The following is a 23,929-nucleotide window of genomic DNA, read 5'->3' as shown; positions in this document are numbered from 1 at the left end:
GTGTTGGGGAAAACAGGAATGGCTGGAATGGTGTGCTGAGTGCATGGGATGGAGTGAGGGGAGACTGACAGTTTTCCCTCTACAAAATGAAAAAGCTGTAGATGTGGTTAAGCAGAGATAGAGTCTGATTGGATTCTTTTAGAGTGATGGCACTTTGCTATAGGGTAGAGAACAGTTGGAGTGGGGAAAAGAGGGACTATCACACCATGCAGTAAGACACCGACCTGGGTGAAGCCTAATGAACTAGCTGTGCTAAGTGCAAAACGATCCCATCAAAACAGTCATACCATGTACATCAAATGTTCTCGGCAGCAAATGACAGAAAGCTGAAGCAGCATCTCATCTATGAGAGGTTCTGTATGTGGCCTGTATGTGGCCCTGTATGTGGCCTGTCAGGGTTCCAGCTCCATTTCTCAGCCATTCTCTTAGCCATGCCTCTTCCATGTGCTGACTGTCCTTGGACTGGTGACAATATGGATGCAGCAGTTCTAGCAGACTTATCTGAATATACAATGTCCAGAGGACATTTTTTAGTGTCTCTTTATTAGGAATGAGGAGTCCTTTCCGCAGAATTTTCATCAGGCCTCCCCTCATTTTCATTGGCCATATGAAGTCAAATGCCTATTCCTAATCCAATTACTGATAGATAAGGTTTTATAACAGACATCAGAGAGTCAACTACTATTCATGTTGTGCTTTCCTTTAAACATCTTTCCTTTTAATCTTGTATCTCTCCTACTGAAATAACTTCTAGGTGGTTCTGTAATTAGAATTGCATTATTCCATGCCATCCTGTGTACAAATACTACTTCATTTCTTTATCAAAATCAGATTACATCTGGTTAATCACCATCCATGAGGATTGATGAGATGTCTTCTATCAATTACTATGCATGGTTTTCCTTCCTTCCTTCCTTCTTCTTCCTTCTGATGCATTGGAATCCTACTGTTTACACAGATCTGGAAGATGCAAGAAGGTCCTGGCTCTCAATCCAGGGTGCCTCCCTGTGGTGCGCCTAACTCAACCTGTGAAGTCTACTCAGATGTGGTTTAAGGTCCCCACATTCTCTTAAAACCTGTAAATCCCATCTTATTTTCAGGGCCTGGAGAACCAAGCCCTATCTGGTATGGAGGGTTAAGTTCTTCAGACAAATTCAGTGTAACGGTCTCAGTTGGTATGCATAGGTCTGTTAGTGATTGTCTGCTGAGATCCATCTCCACCTGACAAATTCCCCCCAAACCTTGAGGACCCAAAAACCTGGCACCCTAGCGGGGGAGACAGGAGGTGTGCTGGGGGAAATTAATTTCATTTCTTCCTGATGAGCCTAGAGCCAGCCAAATAAGACATAATTATTCAATTGTGCAATGTACAGCAGTAAGAAATCCTAAATGCCCTGATATAGTGCATCAGTGTATTGAAGGAGTAAACACAGCCATCTTGGGCCAGCTTGAGTCTAAATTGGTCTTTTAGAGGAAGTCAGATTTTGAGGGTTTTCTAATCCTGCATGTCCAGTATTTCCTTCTTCCATGACCTTTGCTCCTCAAGACCCACCCCCCCCCACAAAACCCCAAAATCAATTTCCTGAGTTTACCGATTTGAGGTGCTTATTAGCAGGGAATGATTTGATTGATTAAATCACATGAAATATGAACAACTGACAACCCTGATTAAAGTGATATTCTTACCAGGGATATTTAAAATGTAAATCTCTCTGGGGCACCTGGGTGGCTCAATCGGTTAAGCAGCCGACTTCGGCTCAGTTCATGATCTCGAAGTCCATGAGTTCGAGCCCCGCGTCGGGCTCTGTGCTGACAGCTCAGAGCCTGCAGCCTGTTTCAGTTTCTGTGTCTCCCTCTCTCTGACCCTCCCCCGTTCATGCTCTGTCTCTCTCTGCCTCAAAACATAAATAAACGTTAAAAAAAATTTTTTTTTAAAAAATAAAATGTAAATCTCTAACCCAGATGAATTGACCTGTAATGGTGGTTTTCAGGCATTAGGGAGGAACCTAATTACTAGGAGAGTTGCAGGTGCGACCTCTTAAATTCACACTATGTGGTTGAGCAGCACCTTTTAAAAAACCTCTATTTAAAATATCGGCTGAAGGGGCTTTCTTCCCCACAAAACAGTCACAAAACAGTGACTCCCTTGAGGGGAGGACAATGCCTCAGCCCCTAGCACAATTCCTGTCACACAGCAGCTTCATGTTGTTTGATGGTTGCTTAAAGCATCTTTTTACAATTAATCTGTTACATGGGCTCTGGGGGTATCAAAAGGAAAATGAAGAGATCACTTTTTTTTCTTTTTCATTCATTAAATGATCCATATTTTCTTAATCTCTCACTGCATTTATATTCTGTAAATCTCTATGTTCCAGTTTGAACTGTCTTAACTTCCTCACAATTCCCTTAAAACGCAGAGTTCCCATCAAGGCTTAGTATTTTCTATCTGGATCTTTAAGTGACCAGTGAAGAAATTCCCATGGTTGAAGTATTCATGCATTGGGTTTGTGTACCAGAGGACTTAACTTGCCTCTTAGCTCCTTTAGATGCCCATATGTGTTTCATAAAGATTTCTTCCAGGTAAGATTTCTCTGGATTTTTTATGTCATTTTTCTAAAGAGTTAAAAATCTATTTCGGCATGAGCTTGTGGTTTGGGTTTAAATTTTGAGGGGTTCGTTTCCTTTGAGCTGGAATAAGATTGTAAGTATATGTAGGTTCTAGGGATAATTCTCACTCGTTCTTTAGCAGAGGTGACACTCTTGCAAGGTGAACCAGCATTAAGGCCTCATACACTCCCCTGGCCTACCTCCAAAATGCTTCATGCTTGTTATTTCATGTTATAATAGATCATTGTGTTGTCTGTTCACCATCTTTTTCTCTCACCAATTGTCCCTTCCAACCTGGTGAAGGTGTTGGTCACAAGCTGTTGCCTCCTCTGCCATGGTGGCAGGCATGTGACTCAACCTGGGCCAATCAGGTTACTCTCCTCTGCTCTTGTGATTGTTCCATAAGTGGGCACATGACCCAGACATAGCCAATCAGAGTCATCCTCAGGAATTTTGCTGAATTTGTTAGGGAAGAAGCCCTTCTCTTTGCAATAAACTGTAAAGATGACAGAAGCTTTGAGTTAATTTACTGGGGACTATTTTTGCCACCAGGTGCAAAGAACTTACCATGTACAAAGAGAAATTAGAACCAAGAGATGGATGGATGGATGAAGGGAGGGAGATAAAGAGAAGGATCACTGATGACAATGTTCGGGGGCCTGACTCCAGCCATATCTAAAAATTTGAACAATTATCTTTTTTTTTCTGTTTAAGCTAATTTGAACTAGGTTTCTATAAATTATGTCAAGATGACCCCAAATAAGCCAACAAATATGTTTCCTTTTTATCTATATAAGTACAAATGATATATCTTTACAAGATAAAGGTGGATATATACATTTTTAAATTTTTTTTTAAGAGAGCACACAAGCAGGGGAGGGGCAGGAAGAGAGGGAGAGAGAGAAAGAGCATTCTAAATGTGACAAGAATGGCCTGTTAGTTACTAGAGCTTAATTTCACTTAGCCCACCTAATTTCTCTGTATTATTATTTCCATTATATAGATGATCACATATAGAAAGCTCACAGTGAGCCAGGCTTTAAAACTAGTTCTAACTTCCCAATTCACAGCTCTTTGTACAACACTACTTAGAAGAGTAACTTCAATCTGAAGATTTTTCAAGCAAAGAATAAATTAATTTATAGAATAAATTCTTTATATCCTTGACAAAAAAAAAAAAGATCAATGCATGAATCAATAAAGTTTAATTCAATTACACTCATCTCTCAATTATCAGCAATAGAGAGGTTATGAGGAAAGCAGATTACTTGCAAATTTTATGTGGCTAAAACTCATAAATAATATGTGCATAACTGAAAGCTGCCAACACACGGCACTCTCAGCTGTAAAAAGAGATTGGTTATAAGTGAGGTGTGATGATTGCCATGTTAGGTCAACTTACTCCTCCAGAGTTTATGGCAAATAATTATTTACCAGATGGAATTTTCCCTAAAAAATTTCATTTACTTGACTTCCTCTTTACTTACCTTATTTCATCATAAGGTTGAGTCTATTTAAAAATAACTTCTGGGATATTATTTGGGAGAGAAACATACACTTACTTTATTCCAGAGGGAAAACAAAAGATTGTCTAAACATCAGCCTAATCCGTAGAATGGAGTAGAGGCACTATGTCTATTCTCCGTGAGGAAGTCTGAGAGAGCAGAATAAATATTGTGTGGAAAATCCAGAAGGGACCTCTGTCATAGAGTCTAAATTATGAGGTGTTTTCAGGAAACATGCATTTTATCCCAGGTCAAGGCCAGCTGGGGTTGGAAAGGCAGTCTCCAATGATTTGACATTTTCCTGATACCTCCTGGAGGAAATATTCAGGTTCCTAGAGGGGAGTGTGTTTTGGGCTGACAGCTCATGTCTATTTTCAAAGCGCCATTACCTATGGCAGGTGATGAAATACTCTGTAAGTTCTGACATGGTGAAGGTTGGAATAATTCAACAGGGTCTTGCCCTCATAGGTTGCGATTACTGCATTCCCTATGAGTCTTTACAGACCTCTACCTCATGTGTCTACATACACACACAGACACAGAGAACCATTCACATGCACACACATGTGCATGCACACACAGACACATGCGTGCCTTTTCACACATGCAGACACTGCTAATTTCTTAACTTTGCACCGTTAAAAAAAAGTCTTTTGATTTTGGTGCTCTGTAGTAGGGATAATACTGTAAAAATATTAAGCTACATATTTTATTGCCCTTTAAATCTTCTTCCCTTGAAGTCTTCTACCTCCAAGGCTGAGCACAAATGGTATGATCCCTGGGAAAGTATCAGTTAGGGAATGTACCACCCAGCATAAAGAAATCAAAACTAAGTGATTGCTAAGAATGGAATGTGTACACCCCACCCCCACCCCATTCCTATATTGAAACCCAAATCTCCAATGTGCTGGTATTTGGAGAAGGGGCCTTTGAGAGGTAGTTAGGTCATAAGGGTGGAGCCTTAATGATGGAATTAGTGCCCTTTTAAGAAGAAACATGAGAGAGCTTGCTTCCATTCTCTCTCTCTCTCTCTCTCTCTCTGTCTGCCACATGAAGACACCATGAGAAGATGGCTATCTGCAAACCAAGGAAATGGCTCTCACCAGGGACCAGATCAACCACCACCTTGATCTTGGGCTTCCCAGACTTCCGAACTATGTAAAATAAATATTTGTTATCTTAGCCACCCAGGCTATGGTAATTTGTTACAGCAGCCTGAGCTAAGTCAATGATGAAAGAGATATTCTGGTTACGGAGGAAGGGATTGTGCTTTCTGTCCTATGGGATGTAGAAGGAGGAAAGGTGGGGCTAAGGAAACAAATTTAAAACCTGTTCTGAGTGACTGATCTGGATCTGGGTGGTTACCACAGGTAGGTCACAGACCTCCAGTTGGGCTAGTGAGATCCAATTTTGGAAACAGTCATCAAGGGAGATGGCCTAGTTGTCCAAGAGTTTTGCTGATTTACAGCTGTTCATTTCAAAGGTGAGCACAATCGGATGTCCAGCCAGGGCACACTCAAAGGCTAAGTCTGTCAGCCTATCATGGACATCTGCCATGAAACCAAGAACTCTGCATCCCCCGATCATGATGGCTGCAACTCATCCTCTATATCCAAGCACCCTTTGATGAAAGAGGGAAAGGAAGAAGCAGTTTCATTAGGGATCGAGCTTTGAATCTACTGAAAAATGATCCCCAAAAACCTATGTAACCAGGAGGAGCTGAAATGTCATTAATAGGCAGATTTAAAGTCAAAGCCTATTTCTACCCACCCTTCACCCCCATCAGCAGCTACCCAGCAGGGGGAGAGCTTATAAGAAAGATTCTATCACTTGTAGAAAATAACAAAGTTCCTTTTTCTTTGCACATCTGGTATGTTAATTGTGACCCTACCAACATAAGTAATACCTGCAGCATAGTTTTCGAATCCCTGCTAGGACAAATGGCATTTTCTGAGTCTGTCATTCTCTGGGCCCAGGAATAGCATCACTAAGTAAAACTTACCAAAGCACCCCACGTCTTTCCCATTTAGCTTCAACAGCCTTCCAAGTTTGGTTGGTACTTGTTCAGAAAATGAAAAATGCCTTTTGGCCTACGTTTCCCAGCACAGATAAAGATCCTAATTGTGCCATTACAAGCTGGTACATAAATCTGTGTCAAGTTTCTCATAATATTATATCTGCAAGTGAGATCTTGAAGGTATTGTTCTTCCTTTCACCTAATGACAGAACAGAATGCTTCATTGAAAGATGGTAAAGAAGGATGATTGAGTTCAACTCGGCCTGAGCATTTGAGTTTGTGTATTTTAGGGGAAATGGACTCAGAAAACAGACCAGAGTTTTCAAACATACCAACAAGACTGGCTGAAACATCTGGAAAAATCCCTTTGAGATTGAAAGCATGTGATGCACAACAAAGGCAACAAATCTATGTTTTTATGGTTTTTTGATTGCAGTGGAGAAGCTGAATTGCCAGCCATCCAAGATCCTAAATTGGTCCTTGTTAATACCTGGGATTATTTGCCAAGATATCAGGGTGGGGGGGACCAAAAACCTCTGAACAAGGAGAAAATAAGGTGTTAAATATTTAATATACACTCCTTACAAATTTAAGGGAGTCAGAAAAAAAAATAACCAAAATATCTAAAATAATTGGATTAGGAGTTAGTAGATTTCACCCAAATCTCACTTTTATTGTGGCTTTTCTTTTCCCCTGCAAGGATATTTACTATAATTAATAAGAAGCCTTTGTATTTATTAGCATCTTTATTCCAAGTAGCTCAGAGGCTCCACAGACATTCTTTTATTATTTCTCACAACATCTCTGTGAGATTTTGGCAAGAGGATGGGTATTATCCTTGTTAAATCTGGTGCAGGAAAAGCAACTGTTTTCAAATGAAATTTACAAAAAGCACCTCTTAGGCTGAAATCTAAATTGCTGTTAAGGAATTCTCCCTCAGGAATGTTTTTCTCCCCTTTCCTCTTTAATTTAAAGTGTGAGACTGTCATTTCTGTCATTAGTTATTGCAGTAACTTTTCCCTCTTCAGACCAAGGTCAAAAGTCCCCCGCTGTTAGTCTATCCATGAAAGTGCTTGAACATACACAGCCTCATATCATGCATATTTATGCTGCAGAAGTATTAGAGTAAACATAAGAGGGATGAATTATTAAGGGCAAAGTAAGACTGATGAAATGCTGTTAGTTTAGATATTTGACTGATTTGTACATTTATGAGCTGACATGAAGTATTTGAAGGCAAAGGAAACAAACTTGGTCTTTCTGCTAAGCCAGCTTCTTAAGAATAATAAATCTTAGGGATTGAGAACAGAACAAAATCTATCTATTTATCTATCTATCACCTATCTATCCATCTATCTATTTGCACATATATGTGTTTACATAATTACATATTAATGGCTTATTTCAAGAAATGCACAAAAGCTTCCACTCCATATTTATCAGGATGCCTAGGCCCTGACTATTCTGCTGAACTGAGGCTTCCTTTGGCCCTTTGTTCTCCTGTAGATCTTTAGTTGCTTTGGACTTTTAAAAATAAAATTGAAGAGTTAGTATTTACTTCCAAGGCCACGTATACTTAATCATCAACCCCCTTGCCTGGAACTAAGGTTCATTTCCAGAACATTGGCTCTGATGTGAATGGGCAAACCTCACACAATTTCCAGGTGTCTCTTTGGTGACAATTCTTCTTCCATGTTAAACAGCTCCAATTGTTTGGTGCTTAAGGGCCATCATGCATTACAAAGCCTAACGTCAACTCTATTGAAGACTAAGAGTCTGGTAAACAAGGGTCAGTAGATTTCAAGAGAAAATAGGTCAGTCCTTTTATCTGCTATACTTGTTCTGCCTTTTTTTTTATGGGGACTCCTCTCTGATTGCTTCGGATCGGCTAGACGGGGACTGCTGATAGCTCCTGTCTGCTGCTGCAGTTTGTTAGAATTGGTGTAAAGGGGTGGCAAAGCTGAAAAGACACATTGGGCAAGAGACTATTTTTCCTGGTCCCCTTTGTAGGTGTTCTGTGAACTAGGTGCTGAAATGACCCTGTGGGCTGGGGAGATGTGGGGCTGAGGATAGGTGGATGAAAGGAGCCAGTTAAAAGGCAGGGGCCGAATTTTATGCTCAGGAAGAGAAGGACAGATTCTAATTCCCAAAGCTGAGTCCCATTTGATGCAATCTCTCGGTTATTTTTCTTTCTGTAATTGAAGAGGTGGTAAGTTACCAGAAAGAAAAAAAAAAATCACAAAATAAAACACGCCACCGAAGTCATGACCTGGAAAAGGCTTTACTCTTTAGTTTTGCAGAAAGGGAATCAGAATCATTTTCTCCAAATCATGGATGTTATTGTCATCTGATGGGAGCGAAGAGGTCTTTCTACCATGATCTTTAGGAAAATGGCGACAGTGACCAACAACTTATTGCTTGATGTGTTTTGACTCTTAAAATTATTTTTCACACTGACAGACTCCTTAAGGCACTCAGGGCAGGAGAACCATGTCCCCACCAAATAGACACATTTCACAAAGTTCCATTTAAATAGAAGAGTGTCACATTGTCCAGGTAGTGCTTATCATTTAAAAAATAATTATTTCTTCCCTATTGCTTATAATGACTACTTTAAAGCTCAAAAGTGAAATCTATTTCCTCACCTCAATTTTCTCTCCTCCATCAGGTTTGCATACTCTGTGGGGCTTCTGGTGACTGCTGGGCTGCTGGCATTGATCTTTTCTTTCCCTGGGGGGGAAAAAAAAGTGGCCTTGAAATTTTTCCTTTGGGGAAAAATATCACACCTTTTACCAGACAACCAGGTTTTCTCTCCTTTCTTCTGATTTGGGTTATTTTGTGTTATTCAACAGTCTTGTGCTGGCTTGGCAGTCATTTACATATTCCTTCATGTATGTATACACTTAAATATTGATCTATTCATTCATGGAATATTTTGATGCCTCTCACGCACCAGGCATTGTGCAAAGTGCCGAAGATGATGCAGTGACTATAGCAGACGCCGCACTTACCTTCATGGAGCTGTAGGCCCATTAGGTTCCATTAAATTGGGGAGAAAATTATACCCACTATTTATTGTGTAGTTGGTTGTTCTCATTTCCATATAAAATGATAAGAATATTTTTGCCAAAGAAGATAGCTGTGATAAGGAGCTTACCTTTGGATTCACTAATCTTGACAATAATCTACTAATTACTCTGTTCAGTTCTCCCACGGTGTAATGGGCTTTTAGAGATATTAGAGCAATTCTGAAAGGTGGGGAAAAAAAAGAAGTCATGGTATATTTAGACTTTCAGAAGTTATGTGGAAGACTAGGAATTAATATAGTATATTAATTTCTCAGTCAGTTCACCTGATTAGTGAAGAGAATTTCAATCGCTTTATTATGCATCTTAAACCTGGATCGGACCTTGGTGCTTTTTTAAGCACTGGAGAAAAGTTAAGTTTTTGTTAACTCAAATGCACAGCTCTGGATCCCAGTGTTTGACCTCCACAAACGCTTTTGAATTGTGTGCCTCAAGTCAAGGCCACGCAGGGTGGCAGCAGCCTTCGTTTCCCATGTGTGAGATTTGGTGAGCAGGATTTGACTTTGGTCTGTGGTTTTACGGAATGCAGATTTTTCTCCTGGACTCTGAACTGTGGACCAGAGGAAGGTTCTACTGCCAAGAGAGTGAAGGGCAAAAGGAGACAAATACTTTTCTGACCTCTCACTTTAAAGCCGCTCACCCCTGTTTTATTGCTCTTTCAACACTGCATCAAAGCAGGAAACTTGAAAGTCTCAGTGAAGCAGGAGGATACAGCTTTTCCAGGGACCAGGGTAGCTTTAATTAAAATTGGGTTGTATTTGGGAATGTTTTGCTTTGTGTTTGAACCAAAAAAAGAAGTGAAGGAGACAGAGAGAAAAGTACAGCAGTGGATTATCTCCCTAATGGCAAAGCAGATCAATTAATTTACAATGGGGGGGGGGGGGAGAAGGAACTGCACTACAGATTTACAAAGTGTTCATTATCTATGGGTTTTGGATATGAACCATCATCAGCCTAATATCCAAGGCAGAGATCTGACAGTGCCCACCCTGAATTCAGGGGCCAGTTGATAAATTAAAAATCATTTTAAAATTTAATATTAAAATTGATACTTGCTCTGTGGGAAATAGATTTTTCTGAACTTCTACCCTTTTCCTGCAGGGCTGAGCACATGCAAGGCGATAAACTGTCCATTTGTCACAATGATAGATAGACAAATCCTACTTTTGCCCTTGGTCCACAGTACTCCTACATTTCAATTAAGGAGAGTAAGTGCTACCATTTGTAACATGTAGTCATATTGTCCTCTATAGCCTTTTAAGGCTCACAGAATTCTCTTTAGGAATGGGAAAAAGTCCCTCGACATACCGTTACAACCATTGGGATGCACTGCCCATGCCTTCAAGGGACATGGTAGGGGGGCTAGAGAAGAAGGCTGGTGATCAAACATCACCTGGGATGGAAGAGATCGAGAACCTGATAGATACTGAGGGTCAACAGTGGAGGATGGGAGATTCTGATTAAACTGATTTAGGATTCTTGCAAAATTGGACAATGCAGGAATGAACACAGCAGCCCAAAAGTTAGGTGCTAGTTGTCAAAAGAGTTCAGGGGAACCTGACTAAAATTTGCTCAAGGAGAGACTGTTTCTCAAGGGAGCTAGAGTAGGTGGCATATATTTCCCATTCCATCGATGTTAGGCTTGGCCACCTGCCTTGCTTTAGGCCATTGGACCATTAGAGGATATGACACTAGCAAAGGCCTTAAGTATGCTCATGAGGTTGGGCCTGCCCACTTGGGTTCCTCTGCTCATCATGAGGAGAGCAAGTCCTATGCTGTTATTGCTTCTTCACCTGGGGCCCCAGAATGAAACACACAGAGCAGACATGCATCTGACCCAAGACTCATAGCCAATCCCAGGCACCCGAATCTGAAGCAGAGGTGCCCCAGACAACCTGCCGACCTGTCAGCATAAGAAGTGCTTGCTGTTGAAAGCCACCAAGTTTGGAAGGTGGTTTATTATGCAGCATTAATTGCAGCCATAGTTGCCTAATATATCATTCCTCAAGGAGAACCTCCAACGGCCTCAACACTATGACGCATTGCAAACATTTATCACGACTGTAATGAATCTGTATCTTGTTTACCACTCTATCTTAGCACGTGGCATACAGGAAGTTCTTCATAAGTGTGTGTTGAAAAATAAATGAAGGCTTTTCCAGGTCAAGTTTCTCTCTATTTCATAACATACCCAATTGCCTTGCCTCCTAGATAATGTTCTTAGTAAGCTGTCTTGAAAGATGTGACTGTTTTCAGCTGTGTCTGTCCTCAAGTATTTATGATTTTGAACAGGAGATAATATGGATTAGTAAGTACTGTGAGAAAGAAGTGTTTGGAGAGCACAAAGTTTGGGGACTGGATTCAGACTGACAACAAGGTCGTTAGGGCATGGGGAATGTAAGATGTCCCAGTAGACCCTGGGGAGGAAATGTTTGAGTCATTTTAGAGATGTCAGTGCCAAATATTGAAGCTAATAGTAGTAGTTAGGCATTTGCATTAAGTGCTTTACATTAAGTGTCTCATTGGAGACAGATATTCTGATTATTCTTATTTTATAAATGTGGGAAGTAAGGTTTAGAAACCTCAGGTAACTTGCCTGAGGTCACAGAGCCAGTAAGTGGTGGAGATGGGCTTATATCCAGGGCTGATTGACCCCAACATCAACTTATAAGATCAAGCAGTAACTATACTATCATCAGTATAGTTATTGATCCTGGGCCGCTGGACCCAAGCTGCTGTCGTCCTTGATCCTTGATTTTATTTCTCTTATTTGGTTCATTATCTCCTGTCCTCCTCCCTCTTTTCTTCAAACAAATCCATTCATAACTATAGTTGTGGGTGGGGAGACAAGTGCTCTTGCTCTGTGCCCGTAGAGAGAAGAGAATATGCAGGAAGGGGGCCACTAATTAGCTGGTCCCAGCCCTTCACTAGGCTAGCATGGTTTCTTTATTTTTAAGGCTTCAAGGCAGGGACCAGGCTGGGCAAAGAACAATGAGTAAGTCATGGAGGTGATGCTTTTAATGATACATTCGCTAATGAAATGGCACTCCATGGGTTCACTTATTAGTAACTTAGCTCAAACAGCCATGTCCTACTGTCAGCTTGCCATTGACGACTCAGTGTGACCTCAGAATTGTCAACTCCACCTGCAAAAGAGCAAATGTTGCAGAAAATACAGGAGCAGCAGCATAATTTGGAGTGGAAAGATTAGCAACAACAGAGAACTTCTTGAATCTCTGTATTTCTAGTTTGCTGTGGAATTGTGCCAGAAGTGTAGTTATTTGAAGAACAGGCTAACCTTGCAGTATTTGGGTTTGCATCTGATTTGTAAACAACTGGATGACTTGATTGAATGTTTTCGAGGCTGTATGACAGTGTTGGCACTGGAGGAGTGGCTAGCAGAACTCCATTCTCAACTAATTATATAGGGTGGCTCTTCTTTATGTTTTCCAGGGCATTGGGGTTTTTAACTTGATGTTCAGAAAATGATTTATGGGGAAAATACTTCCGTACAGACCTTGCTTAATGACCGGAGGATCAGGAATGACACATGGATGTGAAAGTTTATGATTCTTCCCATTTATGTAACCTCATTTATTTGAATAACTCAATGCCCCTTATGTCAATTATTGAATTAAACCTTTTAATATCCCTCTGTCAAATGGGAAGTATGTATTTATTTACTCTTCATTTTACGGTTGGCCATAATGATTTGAACTTTCTTTCTTGGGGGATGAACCAGATCTTACATTCATGTTTTGCATCCCTCATTAAAGGCTGCTCCCTAAATCGGACACTCATACACGAAACGTCCATTTTTAGGCCTCTATACATTCTCATTAACCATTCACGATTCCTGTGCATTTGGTGCTTTCTTGGTGCAAAGCTAAATGAGCATAGTTTTATTTTGTTTGCTTCTGAGCTTTGATGGTAAAACTAGCGATGTTCCAGGGTGAAATGAATTCCTGGGAATAGTATCACATGAAATCTGATGGTTTTCATTCTCACTGGTGATTACGTCGTGTTTGCTAGTAAGGAAATCACGGAACGGGCAACGTACCTGAAGCTTCCTCAGCAGCGTGAGTCGGAGAAGCTTTCCCGGTATCGTGCACATGGTGGACACACGTTGGAGCCAATCCCTTTCTCGTGCCATCCTCTCAGAGTTTCTCTTCAAGGCTTTGCAGGTCCTGTGTCCTCTCACTTTGTCTCCTGTGACTTCAGGGTGATCAGCTCATTTCTCTGAGCCTCTAAAGCAGCTTCATTCACCACCAGTTTCCACACCCTCCCTGCCTTTGGCTATCTAGTCACGAAGCCAAGCAGTAATGAAAATGGGTTTCATTAAACAGGAATCCTACTTATTTTCTCAAACCACTATGCTAATAATCTCCCTTCTCAATATAAAGGCTTAAACACATACCAATATAACTAGTTTTTTTTTTTTTTCCAGCTATTTTTTTTTTTCTAAAGAAGATTATTTCCTGGGGATAAAAATATCTCTATTCAAAATCCAGGACTTTGTTGTTAAAAATGAAGATCTAAAGTATATAGAACTCTTTTTTTTTTTCTCTAGAAGCAAATGGAGCTTGAAACTCCCACCTTTCAGTCATTCGGTTTTGAAAATGACCACAAAAGAGATCTGAAGAGCTAAAACATTTCCTCACTAAAGCATGAATTTTGCAGGCCCTTATAAATAAATCAGGATGAATATTAGAATACAGAGACGGTTTGTAGGCATATGAATGTGGGTGATAGAAATATAATTTTGTTCCCGCAACAACTCAAACACGTACGAGGACACACACTGTATAATACTGAAGGAATAACAAGTTCACGTAAACTCGGATGGGCATTGTGTCTTTTTTAAAGACAGCCACCCACACAGTTCAGGGTCATCCTTCTCTCTTGACAGGCTGCTCGTGCAGATGCCATCTTGATTGGGGTGGAAGTTCTTCAGCCTCTGCACCCTCTACCTAATGCCTGTGGTTTCTAGTTGAGTATATAACTTCCTATTTATCTGGAAGCCTGTTTCAAAATCGGCCTCCTCGGTAGTTATCCTGACATTCGGAACTGCGGCCTCAATCTCCCTTTTTTTTTCCCCCCCCTTGTCATGAAGTTTGTGATCATCAGCAAGAAGTCAATTTTGACTCTTTCGCTCTCTGGAGCTTTTAGAGCTCTTTGCAAATACCAGGAGCATGACCCTGGAAATTTCTTTTCCCCCAGAAAAGGAAAAAGCTCCACTTGTCAATCAGTCATCCTGAGCATAAATTCTTACAAAGGAACTCAGAGCAGCCCCTGTCTAAATCCATCAGGATGGAGGGGAGATGGGGGAGAGGGGGTCAAGTTACTAAATAACTGTGATCAGCTTTAAAGTCTAGCTTCAGGGTTATTACTTACATTGCCTTTCGAAAGTAGCATAGATGCACAAAAGAATGAAAGAACACCAGCTCCTTTGTTACTGGACAAGTTGGAGGAGCAAGGCATTCTGATTAATGGAACTTCTGGTTTGTTGACTGTTAACCTATTTATGGACAGAGCTTACTGAGGGCAGGGGTTTGGCTGAAGATCACAGAAAGATGAATGTCTCTTTTCAGATGAGCATAATTTAACAAGTTACCCCACACTACTTTGTATTTTTCTTCATATTGGTTTTGTTTTATAGTGAGTTGTCCATATATTTCTCTCACCCAGGAGGTTACAAGCAATTTTGGAGTAGAAGTGTTTCTTGCCCTCTTTGTAAAACCTGTAAAATATTTCACATTGTAGATATTCATTAAATATTTGCTGAGTTATATTGATTTTTCCCCCTCTAATATGTGTTTAGATATATTGCTCTACCAATGACAAATGCCCACGATGTACATCAATGCCTTGGGTATGAAAAAAAAAAAAAGGCCTGAAAAACATGTAGTGTGTACTTTGATGACTTCTATAAAACTTAAAAGCAAAACTTTTCCTTAAAACCTCACATGTTCATAAAATAATACCTGAAATCCTGATATATACGCATACTGACACACACACGCACACACACAATCTGTTTGAAATATATTCTACCAGAGATGTAAAAAGATAAAAGTGGATCATAGAACAATGAAGGCCCTAGGAAATACCAGACGTATGATTTAAAGAGACTAAAGGTGAGCCAATAACAAATACTCATTCAAGGTGTCCTAGCTGTACTGTGCCATGCTAGGTACTCTGAGGGTACAAAAATAAGGAAACTGAACATAGGGCTCCTACTTTGTTTTACACACTGTTCTAGGTCCATAAGTACATCGAGGATAAAAAAAGAGATTCCTGCTCCTTGCCACAGAGCTAAAGAGGAGAGCCCAACAGTTAGCAATGAACATAGTAATTTAGCTAGGTATGCAGTGGCCAGAAGGGGGTACATACAACAGACAAAGGAAAAACAGATCAGGGTAAATGAGAGGGCTGTGTAGCCAGGTAAACAGCGTGATCAAAGTTGGCTTTTTTCAGAAGGTGGTATTTGAGCAAAGACTTAAAAGAGAAGCTAGCCAAGCAGATACCTGGGGAAAAGGATTCCAGGCTAAGGGAATGGTCAGTACCAACGGTGAGAGCAAGCTTGGCAGATTGAGGGACAAGAAGTAGGCCAGGGTGGCTAGACAATAGCAGGGCATGAAAGCAGGAGAGTTTCACAAGGTCAGGTGGCAACGGGGTCCCCCAGGACCCTGCAAATGAAAATGAGTAAAATAGAGATCCGTGGCAGGGTTGTTATCAGAGAAGCAATGCCATCTGATGTATACTAGCTGCTGTGCTGAAGACGGGCTATAAAGGTGCTGGAAGCAGGGAGACAAGTGCAGATACCGCTGCTGGCTGTATGATCCAGGTGCAATATGAGTATGTCCAATTCGTCGTCTTCTTCCCCCATTAGATTTCAAGCTGTCTTAGCAAAGGCGCATCTTGTCCAAGTATCCTTTCTAACATAGGTTTTCTCACAAAGTAGGTTCTTAACACATATATTTTGAATGGATGGATATGTAACTTAAGTATATTCTAGAAAATGACTAAAATCCCCCAAAAGTTTAAGATATAGTGCTCCAGACATGCAGAGGAGAGCAAAATCATCTGTAACTTGCAAGGTTTGTAGTGGAGGAAATATTTCACTGATTTGCGTGATGGTAGCAGCAGTAGGGAAATTAGCAGCAGGTACCATTTATTGAGAACACGCTACATCCCAGGCTGTGTGCTAATGTTTCGCATGTATCAGCAATAGCAAACCAGAGAAGGGAATCCCCTTCTCTGGGGAAGGACATAAGGCTGCAAAGATCGGGATTTGAATAGGTGGCTGGCTAATCATTTTGCTTTGTTGGAAACCTGATGCAGAATACATGATGGGAGGTAAAGCTGGAGAGGTAGATTGCGGCTAGATCACGGAAGACCTAAAATTCACACATTATGCAGGTATTTTGGATATGATTCAGGGTTTTGAAGTTTATTTGTTTATTCAGCAGGGGAGTGATAGGTTTAAAGCTGAGCTTGGGAATGATTAATATAACTCCTAGATTACCTTTGGATCATTTAGCTAGAGAATAAAACTAGATGAGCAGTTGTTACTAAGGTCAAAATTACAGCTTTATCATTTGGAAGCACTGATGTAGAAAACAGAAAAATGACACACCCTGATATCTGCACGAGCCTTCGCAGTTTGCAAAGCTCTCGCATTCGCATTATCCCACTTGATCATCACAGCAGCTCTGCTAGGTGGCATTGTAATCACATTTTACAAATTGAGATGATTTATGCAAAAGCGATCGGTGCACAGTCTGGCCTGTAGTAGATACTCAAGAAATGTTAGCTGAAGTGGAAAAATAAGGAAGTACAGGCTTAGAAAGCCTAAGCATATTGCCCAAGGTCATAGAGCTGAAAATAAATGACAGAGCCAAAACTTAAAGCCAGTTTGTCTGAGTCCAATTCTCTTTGCTCATGCCCTAACTGCTTCTCTGCCACCCACCAGAGCGCCTCAGAAGTTCTTGGAAAATGACAGGTAAAGGAATCTAGCGTAATACCTAGTTAACTAACCTAACACAAATCCCAATATGGAAAATGTTACTTAGTATCTTGTATAAAATTTCATTTTAAGGATTTCGAACATATACATAATATGTTTATATTACATGTCTCTGCTTTGATATGTTCTATTTTTATATGTTAGTGTATTTGCATGTACATATGAATGCGTGAGCAAAGGTGTATAGGTATATATAGATGTGAAGCATTAGTTTGCTAGGATTGCCATAACCAAATACCACAGACTGGGTAGCTTAGACCACAGACATTTATTTTTTCATAGCTCTGGAGGCCAGAGGTCCAAGACTGGCGTGGGCAGATTTAATGTCTACCGAGGCCTCTCTTCTTGGTTTGTAGGCAGCCCTATTCTCTCTGGGCCCTCTCATGGGCTTTTCTCTGTGTGCCTGCATTGCTAGCATCTCTTTGCACGTCCAAGTTTTCTCTTCTTCCAGGGAAACCAGTTAGATTAGGGCCAACCAGTTAGATTAGGGAAACCGGTTGGATTGGGGCCAACCCTAATGATCTCACTCTAATTTAATTACTTCTTTGAAAGCCCTATCTCCAAATACAGTCACATTCTGAGGTACTGAGGGTTAGAACTCCAACACATGAATTATGAGGGGGATATATGTCAGGCTACAACATATTTATTACCACTGATTTGTTATTTTTTAAATTTTTTGCTCATAAGCCTTTTAGAAGTATTTGTTCATTAAATATTTCCTGGGGACAATTAAGGCCTTGGCACAATGACATGGGCACAGTGTGGTTTATCAGTGGACATGGTATGAGCTTTGGACACCTGTAACCTTGGTTTTAATTCCAGCTCCATTGCCATTTTTTACCTGTGTGGCCTTGGGCTAGTGACTTAACCTTAGTTTCTTCACTCATAAATTGTGGGTAAGAGGGCCTTCTTAGCAGGTTTGGGTGAAGATTAAAAATAATGTATGTAAACACATCTAGCACAGGGCCTGCCTCTTCAAAGGGGCTCAGTGAACGTTAGCTCCCTTTTGCATCACCGCCCTGAGCTCACAGGGCCCTGCTCCCTCGGACAGAGGGAGACATGCACACAGATAATTTTACTGGAAATTGATATATGCCACGAGGGCTGTATATAACAAAAGACTGTGTTTGCTGGGATGTTTTTTGGTATTAGCTTAACCAGGATGTTTCTGTAGTAAATACAACAGGAACCCAGTTCACCATTCTGTTGAAAGATCATTAGCTAAGCTAAAAAAAAAAAAAAAAAAAAAAAAAAAAGAAAGCTATGTGCTATCCAAACCTTCAAGGTAAATAAAAATTGAGTAATTATAAAACCCCAGACAGTTTATCCCACCGCAGTAGGGCAGCCTCTAAAATTTCCCTCAGTGACCGCCCCCCCTTCCCCGCCCTGTCCCATCTCCTGGTATTCTCACCCTTGTGTAATTCCTGCCTCCTCCGAATGTGGGCAGGATGCAGTGATTCTACCCCCCCCCCCCTTTTTTTAATGTTTACTTATTTTTGAAGGAGAGAGAGACAGCATGAATGGGGAAGGGGCAGAGGGAGGGGGAAACACAGAATCCGAAGCAGGCTCCAGGCACTGAGCTGTCAGCACAGAGCCTGACGCTGGGCTCGAACTCCTGGACCATGAGATCATGACCTGTGTGGAAGTCAGACGCTCTGGCGCGCCCAGGTGATTCCCTTCTAATGCACATAACTCGGCAGAAGTGGGAAGGCACTTCTGAGTCTGAGTTACAAAAAGACTGTGACTTGCTTCCTGACTACTCTCTGGGGTGTCTCTCCTGCTCACTCTCATCTCCCTCTCTCCCCCTGTTCTCTGTCTCTTTCTCTAATGGCCAGTTGCCCCATTGGGAGGACGGCGCGCAACCCGTGGAGAGGCCCACACGGGTGGATAGGAAGTGCTTCTGCCTCCTGCCAGCAGCCTCTCGAGCAGGACTGGGAGCAGGTCCTCCACTGCCAGCTGAATCTTGACGTGACTGCAGCAGCAGCCAACAGCTTGACCCGCCTTGAGCCCCAGGCACTCAGGTCAGCCACACCTAGATTCCCAACCCACAAGAGCTCTGAGGTAATGAACCCTGGTTGTTTAAGCTGCTAAATTTGGGGGTAAATTGTCACACAGCAATAGGTAAGTACTTCCCACAGGGATATTTACACTTCGTTCAACTTGAATCTTTTCACATGATAGTGGAAATCTACGTTTTATTCCTTCACGAGGATCTTTGCACTCAGGTATTGCCTACACCATTAAAAAAAGAAGAGGAGATCTAATCAAAGGATGATTTTATATGAATTTTTCCTTTTACTTAGTAGAATCATTGGATGGAATATTATTAGACTTCATAGAAGAAAAAAATAAGCAAAGATATTTTATTTTTACTCACTAGTAAACAAGTCAGGCATGACATGGCATTGCTAAAAAACACTTTGCATATCACAGTACGAAATCACAACACAGTTTAGGGGCAGGGCTCACAAATGGGATCTGTGCGTGGAACTCTGCTTAGAAAGGTGTTGGAAGTGGGTATTTGGGCGGCTCAGTCGGTTAAGCCTCTGACTCTTCCTCTCGGCTCAGGTCGTGTGATCCTGCAGTCATGGGATGGAGCCCTGCATGGGGCTCCATGTTGAACTTGGAGCCTGCTTGGGATTCTCTCTTTCCCTCTCTCCCTGTCCCTCCCCCACTTGCTCTCTCTGTCTTTCTTTCTTTCAAAATAAATAAAATATTAAAAAAAAAAAAAAGAAAGGTGTTGGAAAGAAACCATAACAGTGGGATCTCAAGAAAAGAAGGAGCCATATAACTGAAAGCCAACATATTTAATTTTTACTCTACTAGATAAAAATGTAAATAGATTCCTCATCCACCTTTTAAAGGATAGGTGCAAAATACATAATAGCATTGACAAGTTGTATTTATAAGGCACCTTCATGTCTGTTCATTATATCTTTCCTATATGACCTATGCTGTTTCATAGTTCAGTTTGAAATAGGTCAGATTCAATGTTTTTTGCTCCATTTTACAGATGAAAAATAGAGATGTGATTCCAGTACCTTGGGAATACAGATTGACTAAACCATCTTTCATTGCAACAATTTGAAAATTTTAGTTCGTACCTCATAAGACAAGTATCTATCTGTCTATCTATCTATCATCTATCTATCATCTATCTATCATCTATTTATTCATCCATCTATTCACTCACCCACCATCTTTCTATCCTCAGTACTTATCTACAGGTCAGTTACCTGACAGTTGCAACCTTCTGAAAGACAGTCATGAGCCTGGAGGTAGGAAAATGTTCTGGCATTGGCTAAAATATGAGCCAAAGACACTTGAACTAAAACGTAGGCTCTGAAATGGTAATACTAAACTCTTTAAGAGTTTCTTAGACTTTCTATGCAGAACCCGGAGGCACTTTTAAAAAACACAATTCTAACAAATTTGGGTTTGTTAATTTGTTTGTTTCCAAGACTGGAAAAAACTAAGTGAGGAGACACAGAAATGGTAGTGAGAAAGGCTGACACAGGGACAGAATTATCTGATAGCCAGGAGGGCTAGAGAAGTATTTTTAAAAGCAACCATAAAGCCAGAGAATGCAGTTTAGGATACTTTTATAGCAATAATAAACATTGTGACTCATTTTAAAATACTCTATAATAATAAATGCTCATAATTTATTAAAATCATTAAAATGTCAAATGTTTAAGGAGACAAACAAATTGTAGCTGGCATATTTGGAGTATTTACTTTGTAGCAAAAACCATGCTAGGTGCTTTACATCCATTATCTCTAATCCTCTCAATGCTCAAGGTTTTGGAGATAGGAAATGAAACTTCCAGAGTTTAAGCCATTTCCTTAAGGTCATACAAGTGCTAATAAGTGAGCCAGGATTCAAACTTAGATTTCTCTGATTAAAAAATCTCCACTCTGTCCACTATTCTACACAACCTGAAAGATGCCAATCAAAAACTGTTTAAGATTAAAAAAAAAAAAAAAGTATTTTAGTGCCTAAGGGTATAGTTTGCTAATCTGGAAACTGAATCAATCCTGTTCTATCCATAATTCCCCCAAAATAACACATAAATGAAATGTTAATCTTTGTGTACTTTTTGGTGCGGAGAGGAGTATATTTTTCTGCTTGACATGAACAGGGTATTTTTTAAAAAGTTAGACTTATAGCAGCAAACAGGCTGCTTTGTGAGGCAGTGGGTTTCCCATCTCTGAGAATATCGTAGCCATCACTAACATCTTCCAGGAATGCTGAAGATGTTATTTCTATACAGAGTAGGAAGTAGGTTGCTAAAGACCTGCCTCATTTCTAAGAATCTGCGTCTCAAAAATCCCATTTCATCCTGATATGCAGTATTTCTAACTTGTAAGGGGGAAGAAAGATTTGCTACTAGATGAATTATTATTCTTCAGAGCACAAAAATAGTGAGTTCAACCCCCTTGGCAGTTGCATTTAGCTAACCAATTTTTTGTGTCTTTAATTCTTTCGTGTCAAATGGATCACTGAATGTTCAATGCTTAATTACCGAATCTTCATCATCCCCAAATACTTCTGTGCTTAATATTTATTAAAACCCTTTTTTCAGTGAGACAAACCTCATCTACCATCTGAAATCTAATTTTCTTGACATTTTGTAGCTAGTCGTTATGAACTAATAATATACAGTGCTGTTTGAAACATCATTCCTTATGTTATACTATGAAATTAATTTTTCCCTTTTGATTTTTAATACATTTCTCTTGTTCTATTCAAAGAATGGTAGGGTGCCCTCCTAGTGACAATTTTGACCATTCATTTTAAATTGCTATCCAAAACAGACTGAGTAGTGTTTCACACGAACATTTTTATTAAATTTCCCATGATGTTACATATGATTAAAAAAATAACTACTGTGGCAAAAAAAAAAAAAAAAAAGGAAAAGAAAATAAAGCCAAAGGAATATATAATCAAACATTTAATATCTTAGAACAGATGAAATAAACCTAAATCAGCATATGTAAGTAAAGATAAATATTTGTAAGATGACTTTCATTGATTAAAAAATTTGGCCATTTATTTCAGGAGTGGCTTATCTGTTAGGCTCAGTATGCATAGTATGTGGTATCCACAGTATTTTCAGGAGCGCACAAAAATGTTTTAGTTTAAAATCAGAGGTAAAAAATTAACTTAGGTAAAAGAAAAAAAATTGTAATGAATTTTTAAAAAAATATTTATTTTTGAGAGAGAGAAACAGTGTGAGCAGGGGAGGACAGAGAGAGAGGGAGACACAGAATCCAAAACAGGCTCCGCCCCTGAGCTGTCAGCACAGAGCCCCACACGGGGCTCAAACCCACAACCCGTGAGATCATGACCTGAGCCCAAGTCAGACGCTTAACCAACTGAGCCACCCAGGCGCCACAAAAGAAAATGTTTTAATAGATGATATTAATATATTCATCTTTATACCAATATGATTATAAGATAGAATTTTAAAAAATGGAAAAAAGTGACCCAAGAAGGCAGAAGTGCCCAGGGCCCATGCAAGATATTATGTGGTCCAGATTCACTCATTCTAACAGGATTTCTGAGCTCCTGCTGTTTGTCAGGGACTGCACTAGAGCCGACGTACGTGGGGGGCAGAAGAAAGTGGGGTGAAATGGTACAGGAAGAGGACCCAGCTTTTAACCTCAAAGAAGGTGTGAATTGCTAATGAGTAAAGAAAGTATGAGAATGGATCATTACAATACAATGTGGCAAGTGGTATTATAGATAAAGACAAAGTGCCAGGGGGCTACTGAGAAGGCAGTAACAAGTTGTGCCTGGTGGCCGTGGGGGAGGTGGGGTTCATACAGCACATGGTAGTTACACTGAGTTTTAAGAAAGGAGATTTCTCTTTTCTTTCTTTCTTTCTTTCTTTCTTTCTTTCTTAATGAAATAGGTTAATAAGGAGGTAATGAGGGGGCTGTGTTCTTGGCTAATGGATGGCATGTGCAAAGGCCTTGGAGCATGATAGGCCTTGGTATTTTCCAGAAACTGCAGATGGTACATTATGCCTGCATAGAGTATATGCAGGTGGCCTTAAGGGTGTAGAAAAGGTCGGCAGGGTGCCATCCTTGCCCTGCTAATGAGATGATGTTATATTTTATAGGACAGGATCTATGTTTCTTAACCTTGGCATTAAATACTTTTCCCATTTGGCTCCCATTGGTGGTACCACCCCCCGAAGACGCTCTACCAAAATGCTCTAATGCCAGTCACCCGAATGGACTTGCTTTCCTACTTCTGCTCTTTTGTACATGTTCTCACTTTATCTGTAATGCACTCTGTCCTTCTCTGACATCATAGACTTCGTCCCTGAAGCCACCTTAGCCCCAGGCAGCACATTTACCAGGTCACACAGTACAGAGCTGAGAAGGGCCTGTGGGGTTATCCAGTCATTAACCTTCATTTTGCTAATAAAACTGAGGCCCAGAGAAAGCAAGCAACTCGTGCCAGTTCCCACAGGAAGCAGAACAGAACCAAATTCACCTGACTTTTGGTGGTACCGAATTCTGTAGCAACTGTCTCCACATTTGGTGATTAATCATGTGCTGTCTTGACATAGCTGGTGTCATCTTCAAAGATTTACTTTTACCATTTGATTTGTTTATACACTGTTATGGTTTTCCATCCAAATGTCATTCCCCTGTGGGCTGGAACTGC

General features: G+C 40.4%; 1 long non-coding RNA gene across 3 annotated transcripts in view; it reads left to right on the top strand.

The window, feature by feature from the left end:
• LOC128313909 (uncharacterized) overlaps positions 1–23,929 on the top strand; it is a 44,648-nt gene that overhangs the window by 3,917 nt on the left and 16,802 nt on the right. For all 3 annotated transcript variants that reach the window (XR_008295006.1, XR_008295007.1, XR_008295005.1), the window contains exon 2: positions 19,083–19,268. This is a non-coding gene — a long non-coding RNA (uncharacterized LOC128313909). The remainder of the gene's footprint in view (positions 1–19,082; positions 19,269–23,929) is intronic.

The sequence above is a fragment of the Acinonyx jubatus genome, chromosome C1 (genome assembly GCF_027475565.1).
Source record: "Acinonyx jubatus isolate Ajub_Pintada_27869175 chromosome C1, VMU_Ajub_asm_v1.0, whole genome shotgun sequence".
NCBI classification, from domain to species: domain Eukaryota; kingdom Metazoa; phylum Chordata; class Mammalia; order Carnivora; family Felidae; genus Acinonyx; species Acinonyx jubatus.
This window is presented reverse-complemented; position numbering and strand designations above follow the sequence as displayed.